Here is a 16321-nt window from a genome sequence, read left to right as displayed (position 1 = left end):
TTACGTGGGAGAAAGAGAGCGAGTTGGTTCATCAGCCGAGCCACTTATCCGACGAGAGTCGTAAATCAGGCCTGGGATAAATGAAAGGGGGCTATACATTTCTGGGAGAACCGTGAGTCCAGGTAACGTTGAGTCACGTCGAGGTCTGCGTTGGCGGGGAACGATATTAAGGCGGACGAAATTCGCCCTCCGGAAATTTGTAGGGCTAACAGACTGCCTTGTGCCACTCGCGTAACAACAGGCTGTGACCAATTTAAAATTTCTTCTACATTGCAGTTGCGATTTTGAAACGATGACTTTGATTCCAGATTTCTAATCAGCATGCACGAAACATAAAAATAATGTAAGAGAAAATGAAATATTCCTTGGCTAGTTTAATTTAAGACAGCTTAAAAACATCGCCTTAGGCTTCCATCAGGCGAAACTGTTAATTAAAGTTAATGCATGCGACCCGCCACTATTATCCCGGACCACGTCAGCTGGTGCACGAGCCAAGCTGCGACGAGGACGTGCTTACGTCCGGCCTTCTTTTCTCTGCTAGTCGCCGCGAGTTCTCGCGCGAATTTGTTCGGGGCTGAGGCGCGATCGCAACCGGCTCGATACCCCCGAGGTAGAAACTTAATCTCCTCGAGAGCGTGTTCTCGCCGCTCGAGCCGTGCCTTCAGGCCTGATTCACGATTGCTTATTGTGTGAACTGTGTGCGGATAATGTTGGATGGTTCTTGTAACCGGGCGATATTTGATCGTCGGTTTTAAGCTGGTAGCAACGGTGAAGTTGTTTGACGAGGATGTTGATGAGAAACATAGGGGGATGAATTTATTGGATGAGGTCTGCGGTGTTCTGCTAGGAGGAGGAAAAATAACTAACGATAAGTCAAACTCTATTATGTTTATTTGTTTGAAAAATTCTATACAGCATCGTGTCATTTCATGTTAAAATAAATGCGCTTCCTGGATCGAATCAAGTCCGACAACACGAGCCTTATCGAATCCATATTCCAAGAAGGCGAATCCCTCGCGACAGTTTCCATCTTCTCTCCATTAACCGCGTCTCCGGTAACACGTCACTCATACGATTTCCTTCGAGAACATCCCCTCTGCGGTGGTCGCAAGTCCAATAATTCATTGCAGGGATCCGACCTTTCAACGACGATCGACCCTTAGCATCTGCGGAACGAGAACCCATCACCCTATCTTTCGCACGGTCAGGGGCGTTTTTCTTCGTGGATGACTCCCAGACTCGTTCACCTACGCTTACCAAAAAGACCCTTTGTGTTACATTTTAAATGAAAAGTCAACGGGGAAACGGAAGTAGGAGGCTCGCGAACAACAGACAGCGTTCATGGTACACCGAAAGGAGGAACCTGGCAAAGTCTAACACAACAGGCACGTCGAGGATGTACCTTCCGCGAGTCTGCTTCTCGTCCTATACGATACGATCTATTTCTCCAGCATAATAACGCCATTATCCAGACGGCCCGGCGCGTGTTGGTGGCCGCGGCGATGCTTTCACCGAAACGCGACCGATTAACGAGCCTAGCTCGCCGGAAACCGGGGATAACGGCGGCTGTATTTCGCGGGTTAAGTGTTTGGAAGCGTGCGAGGAATTTGGAGATTGTTTCCGTCCCGCTGGCTGTAATGAATGTGCGTGTACGTTGCTGGTGTGCAGAATTCGAGAGAGAGAAATCCAGATAGCGTGAACTTTGTGCCTGGAAATTGATTCGTAGACGCGGAGTCTGTTATAAACGATAGGGAAACTTCCTATTCAACTTGCTAATTTAATTGTATAATTTTGTAATTCAGAGATGTCCTTCTTAATAAGTATGATAATATGAAAATTCAAGGGAAAATTGTCCATTTACAAAATTCAAACAATAATTTAAAGAATCTTTTTTGTGAAAACCATGAAGGTTCATGAATAAAGTTAGCTTTTCACTTGCATAGTGCAACCAAGCATTACTTACACCATTACGATTCATCAGGCTAACATAAAAACGAAAGAACTTTCGTGACCCGATTATCACGAGGGGATCTCGTCCGTTGAATATTTCATCGCTGGATCTACAAAGGAATTTCTCCATCCCGCTAGTTAGGATAACATTAAGCCGTTCGATAAACGCATTAGGAGGTAAGAGAGTATGGTAACCAATCGAGTTAACATCCCGGTCATCCGTCGCGTAGCTGGAGTCCTAGCAACAGCAGCGAGCGAGTTGCAGTCGTTGCAACAGCTCTGCAGCTATGCTACCAATTGAATTAAAACTTTCATAGCGAAGCCGGCTGTACGTGGTATTAAAGGTGCTATGAGTTCAGTCAGTATTTCAATAATTTAAAAATGGAATTTCGTGTTAATACCAAAGTGTAGAACGAGGTGAAACAGCATCAGTCTTATAGCGACTGCCGAAGGGTGCAGATCTACCTGCTAAACATACATATACCCTTATTTTATTTTCTGTGTTCATTTAATTTGCTGTATTGATCTTCTTCACTTAATGAATAAACTCATTAGGAAAAAGAACATTTTGATTTTATTACCCCTGTGTGCATCCTTTACATCTCTGATTCCTTTAAATCTCATCCATTTACATCCCAACATTCCTTACACCACTGCATCCATTACATTGCTGCATCCTCTACATCCTTGCTGTATTTATAGCTCTGCATCCTTTACATCTCCGCATCCCTTACATTCCTGAATTTCGTACACCCATGCAACGCTTATATCCCTGTAGCCCTTACATCTCTGCATTCCTCACATCCTTGCATCCTTTACATCCCTGCATTTCTCACATCTCTGTATCCTCTGTTGCGCCTTAAAGGGGAGAAAGTTTGAATTTAAACGGTTTTCGAAAAATTAGCGCCCTCTAGCGGCAAGAAAAGGAACTACAGTACGAATAAATTTTGCGCCCTCTACCGGAGAAAGTTTGAACTAAATTTTTCTCGAAAAATTAGCGCCCCCTGACGGCAAAAAAAGAAACTAAATTTTGCAAAATTTTCGGCCCTCTGGCGGGAAAAATTGGAACTAAATTTTCGATGTCGGATCAGCGTCCTCTGGTGGCGGAAAAAGGAACTAAATTTAGCCAAATTTTTGGCCCTCTGGCGGGAAAAATTGGAACTAAATTTTCGATGTCGGATCAGCGTCCTCTGGTGGCGGAAAAAGGAACTAAATTTAGCCAAATTTTTGGCCCTCTGGCGGGAAAAATTTGAACTAAAATTTTCACGCCATAACAGCGCCCTCTGGTGGCAAAAAAAGGAACTAAAGGATGAAAAATTTTGGCTCTACTTACCTTTACTTACCTTTACTGGAACCAGTTTGTAGATAAATTATTATATTTATAATATATTTATATTATAAGTGTTGCAGGCATTTAAGGGATGCAGGGATATAAAGGAAGCAAAGACGTGAGGAATGCAGAGATGCAAGGGATGCAGGGATATACGAAGTGCCGATATGTAACGAATGCAAAGATATAAAGGGTACAGGGGTGTAAGGTTTGGAGAGATGTAAGAGATGCTGGGATATAGGAATATAGGGCTGACGCTGTGAGGCCCCCAAAGACAAAAAAAATAATAAATTACTTAGGTGAAAGTGGTCCTCGCGAGGCCAACAAATAGGAGTGAAACAATAAATAAGAGGATAGCGAAGCGAGGTTCACAGGTGAAATAAAGTCATCAAGTTATCCCTCTAATGAGTATATTCAATAAGCTAAGAAGACACATACAGCAAATTGAATAAACGTAGAAAATGAAATAAAAGTATATATATGTTTAACAGGAAGATCCACACCTCTCGGCGGTCGCTATAAGACTGAGTGGATTTTACTTTGCTCTGCGGTTGACAACGGTGCCCGATCAGCCATGGCGTTCCCCTTCGTCATCGCGACCAGCATTCGGTCTGAGGGGACAAATTCAAAACCGCTTGAAAACAAAGTCCAGTCTTTTGTATCTGTACTCACTGTCAAAGTGCTGCCTTCCTGCAGCGCCGAGCATCCGGTTCGGTTTATCGCTTCTTCCTTCCCTTGCAGTCTGGCCTGGTCGAGCGTGTACCTGGCGCGTTATCGGCGTGCTCGAGCGATACGCGGCGAAGTGGGTTCACGAAAGAAGAGTTACAGGAACACTTTGGGTCCACGAAGAACCAGACACGGTTCAGCTCGAACGCGACGATAACCGCTTATCGATTTGCGGTTGCCTCGAATGTGCTCGAGCAATCTGACGAGCGCCAGGCATGCGCCGGCTACCAACCGATCCGAATGTCCTCTCCGAGCGGATCGAGTTCCTCGGCTTCTGGAACGTGTGCTCGATCATCCGGTACCACGCCGGAAGAAGTTACTCGCGAGCTTCCTCGACGAACGACCACGTATTTCGACTGTACGTGGGCCACCACGAATTCTGATCCCCGCCCTGTTTCAGGACTGGACGCTTGCATTCGTTGGATTCTGATAGCTCAACTACGGCTGAACCTCGGGGGAGGACACTGACCCTTTCATAACACAATCGTCTGTAGATCGATTCAAAATTCTTCGTGAATATTAAGTCAGACACGAAAGGATTAACTGTAAAATAAAAATTTAGAAAGAGATTGTATCAGTGAAATAAATCTTTGAAAGAACATAAGACTTGAATTATTTCGAGGCACAAAACAGTGCTGTTGAAAAGACGATTATTTTCCAACATTCTTACCGTTGAATGCGCTACCGCGAAACGATTAAAAGAAATACATTACCCTTCTTACGAACCATTAAGTAAGAGAACCAATAAAGATATCCCTGCGAAAGTGCTGTAATGCTTTCAGATACGTTATCATAACTCTGAACGAGTTGGTACAGTAGCGAGGACATCGAGGACCCGTTACAACTTCGTAAAACGCGAGACGATCATCCCTGTCTAAAGGTCCTCGCGATACTTGATAAAGATTGCCCTGTCCCGACGGGTACGAGTGATTTCTTTCGGTAATAAAACGGTGGGCTCGTGCTATTAAAACTTTCAATGTATTCTTACTATGGAAGATAGGCTTGTGTTTAACTATAGGCGACATAAGATACTATATACTTAACACTTATTTGTCATCTGCTTCAATTATAAAAAAAGGAAACCTTTAAAATTAATATATTCCAAAGTACCCAAATCTCATGGAGAATCATCGTCCATGATTCGTCTGGCTTCGAGAGGAACGAGCGCGACCCGCCACAGTCATTACGATTAATAAGCCTACAGCCTTAAATAACGCCGGGCCATCGCGGCGGATGACAGTTATGACAGCGACGAGCCATTGTTCGCCGGGTAGCAGTAATTATCGGGGTTACGAACCAACCCGTCCGTGTCACAGAGAACGAGAGAAGCCGTGGCTCACCTATCCGCGCGGCATTTCAACCTCACAGACCGACACAGAGGGGGTCCACTTCATGCGCCATTTAGAAGGGTAATGAAAAGACCGGCGTCGGATATGACGGGGGAGAATAATTGCGTACACGCGAGGACGTTCCCGGCGTCCTCCTTGGCGCGACCGTCTTTTCCGCCAGCCTGTCCAGACGATCCGTCCACGTCCTTTCGCTTACCTCTCATGGACACCAGCTTCCGTACAACACGGCTGTCTACTCTAATTTCATCCTTGGACCGTTCGGCATCCGACGGATAGATAGAGACAGCTCCAAGGACTACGACGTTGTTTTGATCCTTGCTAGCCATCATTCGCGTTAGCAGACGCCTAGGAATGCATGGACGTTGACGATCGACGATGGAACGTTGAGAACCGTCCTTGTATCCCCGAGCGACACTGGGCCGGTACACGCGGAATTTTAAGATCTAGAAGGGTTCTAAATTGGATTTTTTAATGGGAGACGGTGAAAAAATATTTAAATTTACTTCTGAGTTATTGATGGCTCGGTGAACGCAAATTTCTAACGTATGTGCAAACGGTGCATTCTTACAGATGCTCCGTTTTATTATGCTCCCATTCCAGTCCGTAAATCGGCGATATTCCGTAGGGTACGACATTTCCTGAGTAAAAACGACAGCAAACCGCTGTGCCGTTCTTATACTTTCAGATCAGTTGAATCCGGCAGCGAAGAATCGGAATCCTCCTTCCGCGATTCACCCCCTGCAAAGACGATTCGGTGGTCAGTCAACGGCCAGCTATATGTTCGAAGCTTCCTTTCAGCCTGGTCTGTGCCACTTGGACGAGAGAAAAAAAAGAGGAAAAACGAGGCGGACGGGGAGGAGAACGATGGAGGAGGAAGCGAGAGGATCGAAAAGGGGAGTCTGGTCAATGCTCGCGAAAATTGGCTTCTAAATCTTGCGGCCGGAATGAGTAGCGCAATCCCCCCCGTGGTTACTTCACCCCCGCCGGTCTACTCACGACCCTTTCTCCCGGTTTCGACGAAGCTGGAGGGAATGAGAAACTGCCGTGGTTGGAAAAGGGAGCCGAGCCGAGGTGGAAGGCCATTGTCGACGACGTGGGGGCTTACGAACCCCACGAAAATCCGCGAGGCAACTTTGTGGAATGGACTTCCATAAGTTGCGTTCAATGGGACATTGGTATAAAGAGGATATAAGGACTAAGGAGGGTGGTCACGTTTCCGGTTGAACGGAGTTTCCTTCTCCTTTCGACTACGCTTTTGTCTTTCGACTTTGCAACGATGTCGCAGTTCTCTCGATCACTATTATCCTCTTTATACAATAGTGTTTTCTTTTTCTTCATTTCTTATTTTCATTTTTCATGCGTACCTTTGGCCTTAGCTGCTCTCCCGGGAGAAGTCCGGAAGGACCCACTTTGTACGATCCCAGCGGGCTGCAAGAAAATCCATTACCAGACAACGTCGATATGCAGTCACTAAATTATTTCCTCGAGCCACGTGACACGACCCAATCGTTTCGACTTCCATCCACGTCTAGCGATCCGAGAGAAAAAAAGCGAAACAGAGTTAATGAATTACCGTAGAACGCGTCAAGCACCAGCTGCAAGGATCCCCTCGAATACGACACCGGTAGCCGATAAAAAAAAAAAGAAAATCCGAGGGAAAACCGAGAAATCCGAAGGGAAAAAGAATACAAGGAAAGCACCCTCGGTCGTATTTGTATTCCCGTGGAATCCTAGGACCCTCACGATCGTCCTGGCAGGTACGCGGACTCGAGGAGGAATTCATGGGTCGCGTATGGCATCGGTGACGCTATCTGGGACGGTTATCGCGGCAGGAAGCTTCGTGTTCGCGGGGAATACGCACGTGCGTGGCCCACGTGCACTTGAGGACCGACTAACGTACAGTGCAAACACGAAGAGGCTGCCGGGTGTGGTCCCGTCCAAGGAAACGTGATCCCCGTGGTAAACCGCTGTTTACCGAGCACGAGAAGTGGCCCTCCCCTGAGACATCGTCTACACCCGCTTGATCGATGTCCCTGTTAATCTCTGTTTAAGACGACCGCCACGATTCCTTCCGGCTATCTCCGCGCCAAACGAACGCTTCCGCTCGTAACGCGTCGCGAGCATCCTCAGGTAAACATCCAACCGTGTCGACGAGGTGCGATAATGAGGGACGGCTCGAGGAAGCAGGGGAGAGATTTCCTATTGATTTTCCCTCGGGTCCGCGAGATTTTCCGGGACAGATAAGGATGAGCACGGTCTATGGGAATTTCTGTGAAACGAGGATTCTTCCGTTTACTTGCTGATATATGGCTAGTGTGTTTGCTGAATGTTAAAAATGTGAAGAAACCAGGAGTTCGAAGGGGATGGATAGTAAAACGTTCCTCTTCGTCGTTGTTTATTAATTTCTGTAGTGCTATGAAATAAATAATATAAAAATAAAAAGTGTAATAGTTTTATATTATGTACCTTACTCTTCCGTTTACTTGCTGATATAATTTGCTGAATGTTAAAAATGTGAAGGAACCATGGATTTGAAGGGGATGGATAGTAAAACGTTCCTTTCCGTCGTTGTTTATTAATTTCTGGCTGTTAATTTATCTTAAGTGCTATGAAATAAATAATATAAAAATAAAAAGTGTAATAGTTTTATATTATGTACCTTACTCTTCCGTTTACTTGCTGAATGTTAAAAATGTGAAGGAACCATGGATTTGAAGGGGATGGATAGTAAAACGTTCCTCTTCGTCGTTGTTTATTAATTTCTGGTTGTTAATTTATCTTAAGTGCTATGAAATAAATAATATATAAATAAAAAGTGTAACAGTTTTATATTACATACCTTACCCTTTCTTACCGCTCTATAAATTTTAAAAAGTAGATTAAAAAAGTTGCAATTGCAGTTTTGAACTCTCTAAAATCTGCTTCTACTTAATTATGTTTTTAAAGACTTCCTGAGTAGAGTTTAACCGTTTCAACATTAGATTAAAAAATTTTCGCTTCATCCTCCCTTTCTTAAGGGTTAAAAGTAGCGACCGAGCAGGAGGAAGTCGGGTGTGGTAGGGATTCAAGTTGAAAATTTCTTTTTTAGAGTTACGTAGGAATAAAAATGCACGTTGAAACGCATTTTACATTAGCAGCCTAGCGCAAGGATAACAGCGCAGGAAAAATTTCGCCAGGGTGGCATAGAAAGGATCTCTTCTGGCAGGAGTACAACCGCTTTTCACGGCAGGAAGCTGTCTGTTTGTTGTCTTACGTCGAGTCCACATGAAACGCGAGCGTCTCGATGCCGACGTCGTTTGGAATACCACGGTTCGATCCTAAAGAAACATACGAGGCGCCAGCAGTTACGAACGGGTTATGGGAAAACAATGGTTTCCGGATAGCGAACGAGCACCTGCGACTTCCACTATTTCCCTCGCTATCCCTTCACCACCGACGATTTATTTCTTGATTCTGTAATTAACCGACTGGGTTCTACGAATTTTTCCACGTAAAAGAAAATTCGTAGAAGATTACATTTAAATTATTAATAGAACTAATAACACAATCATTACACTTCGATACATCCTCGACGTCAGACTTCTCGAGCGTTAATTTCTCTAATTAACCAGTAGAACAGTCATCGATTCGATCCAGGAAATAGTTGAAGAAACGTGACACGGATCGAAGATCGATGCACACCAGTTCCTCCTGCAGAATTCCGCACGCGCAAACTTCCACGTCCGCGTCCACGAGCAATCGATTACTCAATCGAATATCGTCTTTCACAAGCGGTGGTCTGGTCCGTCGGACGGACGTTGACACGACACGACTACTACTACTACGGTTGTACAAGCCGAGGAGATAATATTACGTATCGGGGATGTTATGGAGGTCATCTTTACATACGGAGCCCTGACAGCTGCGTAATCGATGCGACCGCGACTACCATGGAAACCATAGTTTTCCAACCAACGACAACTTTCTCTTTCCGTGTGGCGGGTCCCTGGTGCTTGCTTGCTTGCCTGCTTGTCGTCGATTCGTTTCGTCCATCCACGGAGCCGTGGGCGATCCCATCGATGGAAAAACTCGACATGGCAACTCGCCTGGGAACGAACTTTTCGCCGATCTAACGAAGCCACTCGGATAAGCCGATTACTTTCGTCGACGAGACACGACGAAGCTGGGGAAACTCATCCGTTACGCGATAAACAAAACTTCTACTCCTCCGGCGACGAGGACTCGATAAATCAATTAATTTCCCTCGTGCTGGTAAAATCGAATGGACTTGAACATACCCGACTTTGAGATTTCGCGTTAGAATTTATTAATTAGAATATTAGCCACTTCGTCAATGATTTGTTCGATAGCTGTGTCAATCAGAGCTAACTATTCATTGCTTCGATTTTAAAACAAATAGAGAAGAATGAAATATTATTCAACGATTCTTGACTGAGCAAATTAAAATTAGAATTAAACTCAAAATTCCACCAGCTAAAGACATATCTGAACTGTAAATTCACGAGTGTGACACGATGTTGCAGATGATTGATAAAAATGTTATAATAGACACAATAGTTCAAGAATTCAGAGTGTAATCAATATTATTAGAATAGACACTTTGTACAGACTTACCCTTTCTATGGATCCTCATCAACGTTCCACAAATTCTCTTCCCAACTGCAACATCAGAAACAATGATCCCCGGTAATCATGAAGGGAGGCCAATCTCCAGCGAACCAAGATCTCCCTCGGTCCGTTCGAAGATCCTTTATTACGGGGTTCCTCGAAAGTGGAACTCCGAGTGGCCGGAGGATTAAGATATTATATAGCAGCGACGTTTACACGGCACATGGACGGATCCAGCTCAAATTACAGCACTCGTTACGAGCCACCGACGTCTCGAGTTCCGGCCGCACTTTTAATGAGTTCCTCGACACGGTCAATTAGTCCCCGGGTCTCGAACACCCGACGATTCGGATCTACGCGCGACGGGGATCGTCGGTTCGATCTCGCGGAGAGAATAAGCGAGCGCGGGACACCCCGCGAAACGGATGTTTACATCGTCGTGGCAGTCGACGCTCCCGTTTACGACACTCGCGAAAGATAACGACGCTTTCGACGTTTATGTCGCTTTTGGAAATTGCCACGACGCCTTCGTAAAGTTCCCTGGGGACATTTCAGTTTCGCCAAGTTTCGCCGGAGATTTTTATTGCGCTCGCGTCTGTGTGCCAGTCAGTGAAGCTCGCGTCGCTCTTCAACGCGTTAAGTAGGAGCTGAAGAGCGTGATATTGTACGTACATAAACGCGATGCGCCCCCCTAAAACGTGTTGCTCCCTCTTGTTCCGCGCGCGAAGATTAATGGCAAATATTTCGAACGTATCGTTCCAGTGAAACGGTTTATATCGTCGTTACGTGTAACTACTTTCTCGACACCTTATAACTCGTTAAAATTGTCCCGGTTTCCTGTTCGTCTTTTTACGAATTCCAGAGTGTTTCCTGTAATTTCGGACTTTATGGAGATTCCGTTGAAATCGTGAATGTAATATTATAGGTTACCACCAGCAAACACATCGTAACTCTCTTCTTACACTTAACTAGACACTCAGCCATCCCTTCGCGCGGTGCTAATTACCAGCGCGCGTAACAAAAGGGTTCTAATGCCTCGAAAACGCGACTCACCACGATCCGTGTCAGAATTCCGATCGGCCGCGCAAAGCTCCATTTGCTCGGCACGTCCAATCGCGAAATCCGTGGTGAGCCGCAGAAAAATGTTATCCAGACCGCAGAGTAGACGCGGAGAATGTTTCCATTCGATTGGCCCGCTAATTGTCGGCCGAACGATCGATGTTTGCCTTAAAGCAGAGCTGCCCGATCGAATTGACTAACCTTTCCTCTGATTTTCAAGTAGCTGCGCGAAAAAGTTCAACGGTAACAGCAAACGCGTCAACGCTTTTTCCAAATTTAGGGAGGTCCATTAGCGGAGCAGGTGAAACAGAGTTTTTCTATTTTTGTCACCTGTGTTCCTGGCAACCGGACGTTGCGAAAACCGTGTAGTTTTTCAGCGAAAAGCTGGGACCGAGCATCGCGTAAAACTTTTGGTCGGCTGTTTGGGGGGTGAAAGGTCGAAGGCTGCTTCCACGCTGCCTTCTCCTCCCCCACCTACTCTTTTCTGTCGTTCCTCACCCTTCTGTTCGGGGTTAGAGGGAGCCGGGTAATGAGCTTCCCAGGCCGGTTGTAACGAGCAAAAACTTATCGTCACTCTCCCTCCTGATTTACTCGACCTGCCACGTCGTTAGTTGTACTGGCATCGTCGTCCCTCACCCCCTCTCCCGACTAGCTGTCCTAAAAAGCCACCAACATTCTGGACCGTCGAGCATCGACGCAGCCGTCAGTTTGTTCCCTCTTCCACGTTTTTCTGACGGTTCGGTTCTTTGGAAATACGCTTTGCGACGCTTCTTTCCGATCGAACGGGACGGATCGTATCGATGATAGGATGTTTTTAACCCGTTGAGTGGCGACGCTGCTGAAAGGTGATCAATGTTCCCCGGCGCGGTTGCTTTCGTCCCTTTTATCGCGTCATTCTGTGCGAGATAAAGTGTATTCACAAATTTCAGTCAATAAAGTCAAAATTCTAGTCGCACTAATAAGAGGTGACTAAACCGAGCAGTATTATCTAATCGGGAAATGATTTGTAGATCCCTAATCAGCGCATAAAATTCTGTAAAAAAATATAGCTCGTCAATGTTATCGAACGGAGTTTCTAAACTTGAACGAAACAGAATTTACTCGTCAATGGTGATCATCTGAAAATTCACTGTCGGAAACCATCTGTACCGTTTCATTTACAGATCCAGGGAAAAAAGTCTCGGTTCGAGGAAGCGGTCTTTACGTCAGGGATGCGAGTAGAAGAATCTGACCCTGTTTCTACTGCACGAGTCACCGATAACCCTGTTACAAGAGCCGTGCGCAGCGATGGCCTCGGTAACGCGATAATTTCGACGGATGATAGACTATTTATTGTAAAGGATATAGAGTACAGATCGTAAATAACCGACAGATAAGTTCCCGGTACTAATTGGTCACGGATGCGACGCTGTGCAACTGCATGCTTTATGCCCCCAGCCCATTTGTGATATTTTTATTACCGATAAAACCGGTCCCCTATTTCCTGGAAAGAAACTGAAAATTTTTCCAATAAATCGATACCATTGATTGAATTACAAGACTACGGTTCTCTGTAATGAAAATTAATGAAAATTCTTCGACAACAATAATAAAATAGACGAGGTAACTGGATAATGCAAACATGTCGTTTCCCCAAATACTTGAAAAATAGTAGTCGGACCCTTCTTTTTTTTTTTTAAACGCGAAGAGCGTACAGCCGTGAACCGTGAGTTATTTAACTCGTTTGTCTTAATGAGAGTTACTTGATCCCTCGTGTCGAGCTGTCGCTGCAGGAGCTCGTAACGCAATAAAGCAAAAAGCTAATGGTGCTCGTTACCGCATTGTTCGGTGATAAAGATCTACACAATGCCCGCTCATGGCCGCGTTCGTTCGAATGCATTTCTGCCGTCGACACGTGTTCCTCTCTTCGTTACCCTAGTTGCGTAAATTGAGTGTAATCTGTCAGGATGGACGTATCGGGCGTCGCCCTCAAATCGTTTCTTGATACTTTGAGCCCGAACCGTGCCATCAAGATTCATGGAACATTTCATTTTGAATCGTGGTAACGATTGAGCACGGAGTAAATGGAACGAGAAGATCTTTCAACACCGATGGACTCGATCCAAGAAACTGCTACCGTACTCCTCTGCATCGTCTTTCCTTTACGCTTCCGTTGCACCGATTTTCAGTATTTCTCAAATGCACATGCAACGTTCCAACGTTTCCCCAAGTTTTCCCTTTCACGGTTCTTATTCATTCTATTAACCCTTTAACCGCAAACGATCATTTTATCAGGAGTACGTAAAAGTTTTAAGCTTCGGTTGAATTCAATCAGAGTTTTCAAGTCAAAGAGCAAAGAATAAAAGGGACGAAGAGGGCGAAGTAGAATTAAAGTCAAAGAATTGTAGAGAATCAATGAGCACAAAGCAGAATAAAAGTCAAAGAATTAAAGAGAACAAAAGTCACGGAATTAACTTCCGTCGAATATTATACAAGGGAACTTTGTAATTTCTTAATTAATCTCTTTTATTTTAAGTCCAATCAGTTCCACTTTTCAGCGCACATTTTATCGAATAAAATTGAAACTTTGTTCCTTTTACTGTCAAATGCATTTTCTTCTCAAATAGGTCTTTGCGAAGGTTCACACTAACTCGTTCGATGCTTACAAAAAATTCACAAAGCTTTGTGTATTCTATTCTCCAAATCTTCTGATCTTCACCAAAGTATCCCCGCAATCTGAAAATTCACTCGACAAAGAGAAATCCAGGGGTGTCCGCACAGAAACACGCCCTCCTGACTCTCGTTCAAGAAACGAGCAACGAGAAGCGTTTGAGAGAAATCACGAAAATACGTAGGCTCGTTAAGTGCACAAACTTATAGCGGGTTTCGACCGAAAGGAACGGGGGAAATAAATTAAAATAATGGCAGCTCGGTTAGTTGGTTCGAGCTAAGCGTTGCGAATGGACGCGCGTCATTTCAGAGTCGCGTCCAATTATGCTTGAAACCAGTTTACCGAGGGTTGAGACGGCTGCTGAATGGTGGCTGACTGAAACGAGAGGCTGGACCAACTTTCCAAGATGATCGAACCGACGTCCCGCGGCGAATAGTTACTTCTGTAATGATTACATTAGCTTGGTGTAAATTATACGCGTCGCTGGTCCGTGGCCGTTCGAGGAGGAGGGCTCCTCGATTAGAAATGGCCGAGATAACAAGTGGTCGTTTTATCTGGTCAGCCGATCCTGTCATGCTCCACTGAGCCAGTTCTCGTCCAGCGGATGCTGATGGGAGGAAACGATTTCATGGCGTGCACCGACCGACTGATAATGACATTGCACGAGCCGACCGCGACGACGGGAACTCGTGGCAATTTTTCGGTGAAAATGATTGCTGATTTATGCTGTCGTTAACCCTTTAAGGATAGACGTATCTTACGAGTTTTTTTTTTAAATCGTAAATCTGATAGACAACTACTCGCTTCAAAATATTTCTGATCTCTGGTATTTCCATTAATTAATAGAATTCATCCGATTCTTGAAAAGAAACACCGTTTCAACATTGTATTTGTAGAACACTTGATGTTTTTCTCGTTCGTCAATCCGCTTCCCAACTTTTAAGCTTGAACTAGCGTTTGAAAACGATGTCAACGAGTAAACCGTACGTGAACCGAGGGTTTTCATAGAAAAACAAGAGGTAAGATAAGAGTGGAAGAGTAGTGAAGAATGGAGCCGGAGTAAAAATGTGTAGCAGAGAATAAACTGGGGCGGTTAAGTAGTAGAGAGCGGAGGAGCAGTAAAGGAATGAAAAATGAGGTTGAACGAAACAGGAACAGGGAATAAAGTATAAGAGCAGTGAAGAACGGTGTACTGCTAGGATGAAATAAAAAATAAAGCGGAAGAGAGGAAACAGTGGAGGATAGAATGGTGTAATAAAGAAGTGGAGAAAAAATTATCGTGGTCCATAAAATTTACTCGGTCACTCTTGACGAATAATCGCTTCGTTGTTTCTCATTATGAATCATTGTTGATTCTTCGAATTAAAACAACACGTTGTATCGTTCCACTAAAAGTTGACAAAGCGTTTTGACTCGAAGAAATATTGTACAGCTAGTAGCTCATCGTCGTATAATTTGATTTCGTATAAACGATCATTTCATCCTCGCTTTCCTAGCGTCAAAAGGTATCAGTTAGCCAAGAAACCAGCACCGGCAACAATATATTTCTATTACGGTATCCAACCACACTCCGAGCAGATTAAATAACACGATTACTGTCTTGATTGCGCGGTATTACCTAGTAAAACTCGTTTCTCGGAATCGTTGCCAAAATTCTCTTCTTTTCCCCGGAAGAGGCGGTTAATAATTAGCGGTTCTCCAGGGAAGGAGGATGCCGTCGCGGAAGACGCCGGGCGTCCTGCCAGACGCGTCGTCGTTATTCTCGTTAAGAATCGCGTTTCGGACGATTCCTAGCGATGAGGCCCGATTAAAATACATAGCCACGATGAAATACGCGATCGCCGTAGGAAACGGGAAACCCGTTAATGGAAACGTTTCCGATGAGATCTCTAGAGCGTACCGCGTCTACCACTTAGAGGTTAATTATTCATTTCCACTGGCTGGATAACAAGTTGAATTACAGTGGAACTTCCGACGGTGTTCGGGACAAGATTCAGAGAACTATAGGATTATTCAATTGAGTGTCGCATCTTCAAATTGAAATAAAATCCAAAGTATGTGATTATTTTATGGTTTCTTTATTTTAACATAAAGTCTACTGTATGACATTAATTATCAAAGACAATATTATTTAAATGTCCTCCTCGGCTTTTTTCACGATATTATCACACAAGTGGAATTCAATTTCATCAAGAGCAACTGTGATTTTGTTGCTCAGCTCGTCAATAGTCTTTGGATTATGGGCGTAAACTTCACTTTCCATAAACCCCATAAAAAAAGTCTAATGGTCTTATCTTGGTGGCAATTGGTGTCTCCTCCTTGTGAAAAATTACTCGTTCGTTAAATTTGGTCAAACGTATCAAGGACTGTTGAATGATATTGTTTTTCATAATTAATGTCATAAAATAGACTTTGTATTAAAATAAAATAACCATACAAAAATCAAATACTTTGGGTTTTATTTCAATTTGAAGATATGACACTCAATTTGGATAACTGAAATGCAATTTAAAGGATCGTTCCTATAATATATAATTCCGTAATATTCAAAACATATTATTGCGAATATTATTGATTAAAAAAAATTGAAAAATTCCTGACTGCTCTTCAATATCATTAGTACCTAATTACACTTCAACCATATATCAC

At 44.2% G+C, this 16321-nt stretch overlaps 1 long non-coding RNA gene across 13 annotated transcripts in view; it reads right to left on the bottom strand.

Annotated features, from left to right (window-relative positions):
* Nucleotides 1-895: 895 nt before the first annotated feature.
* LOC114879615 overlaps nucleotides 896-16321 on the bottom strand; it is a 187619-nt gene continuing 172193 nt past the window's right edge. For 2 of the 13 annotated variants that reach the window (XR_006829455.1, XR_006829465.1), the window contains 4 exons: nucleotides 6720-11918; nucleotides 5552-6093; nucleotides 3953-4549; nucleotides 896-1247 (listed from right to left, as the gene is read on the bottom strand). This is a non-coding gene — a long non-coding RNA (uncharacterized LOC114879615). Of the gene's footprint in view, nucleotides 1248-3376; nucleotides 3892-3948; nucleotides 4550-5551; nucleotides 6094-6719; nucleotides 11919-16321 lie in introns of those variants that run through there. The other 11 variants (XR_006829457.1, XR_006829461.1, XR_006829463.1 and 8 more) reach the window with 11 other exon arrangements.

This window comes from Osmia bicornis, chromosome 6 (genome assembly GCF_907164935.1).
Source record: "Osmia bicornis bicornis chromosome 6, iOsmBic2.1, whole genome shotgun sequence".
NCBI lineage: Eukaryota > Metazoa > Arthropoda > Insecta > Hymenoptera > Megachilidae > Osmia > Osmia bicornis.
The sequence above is the reverse complement of the archived record's forward strand: the minus strand, read 5'-3'. Positions and strand labels throughout refer to the sequence as shown.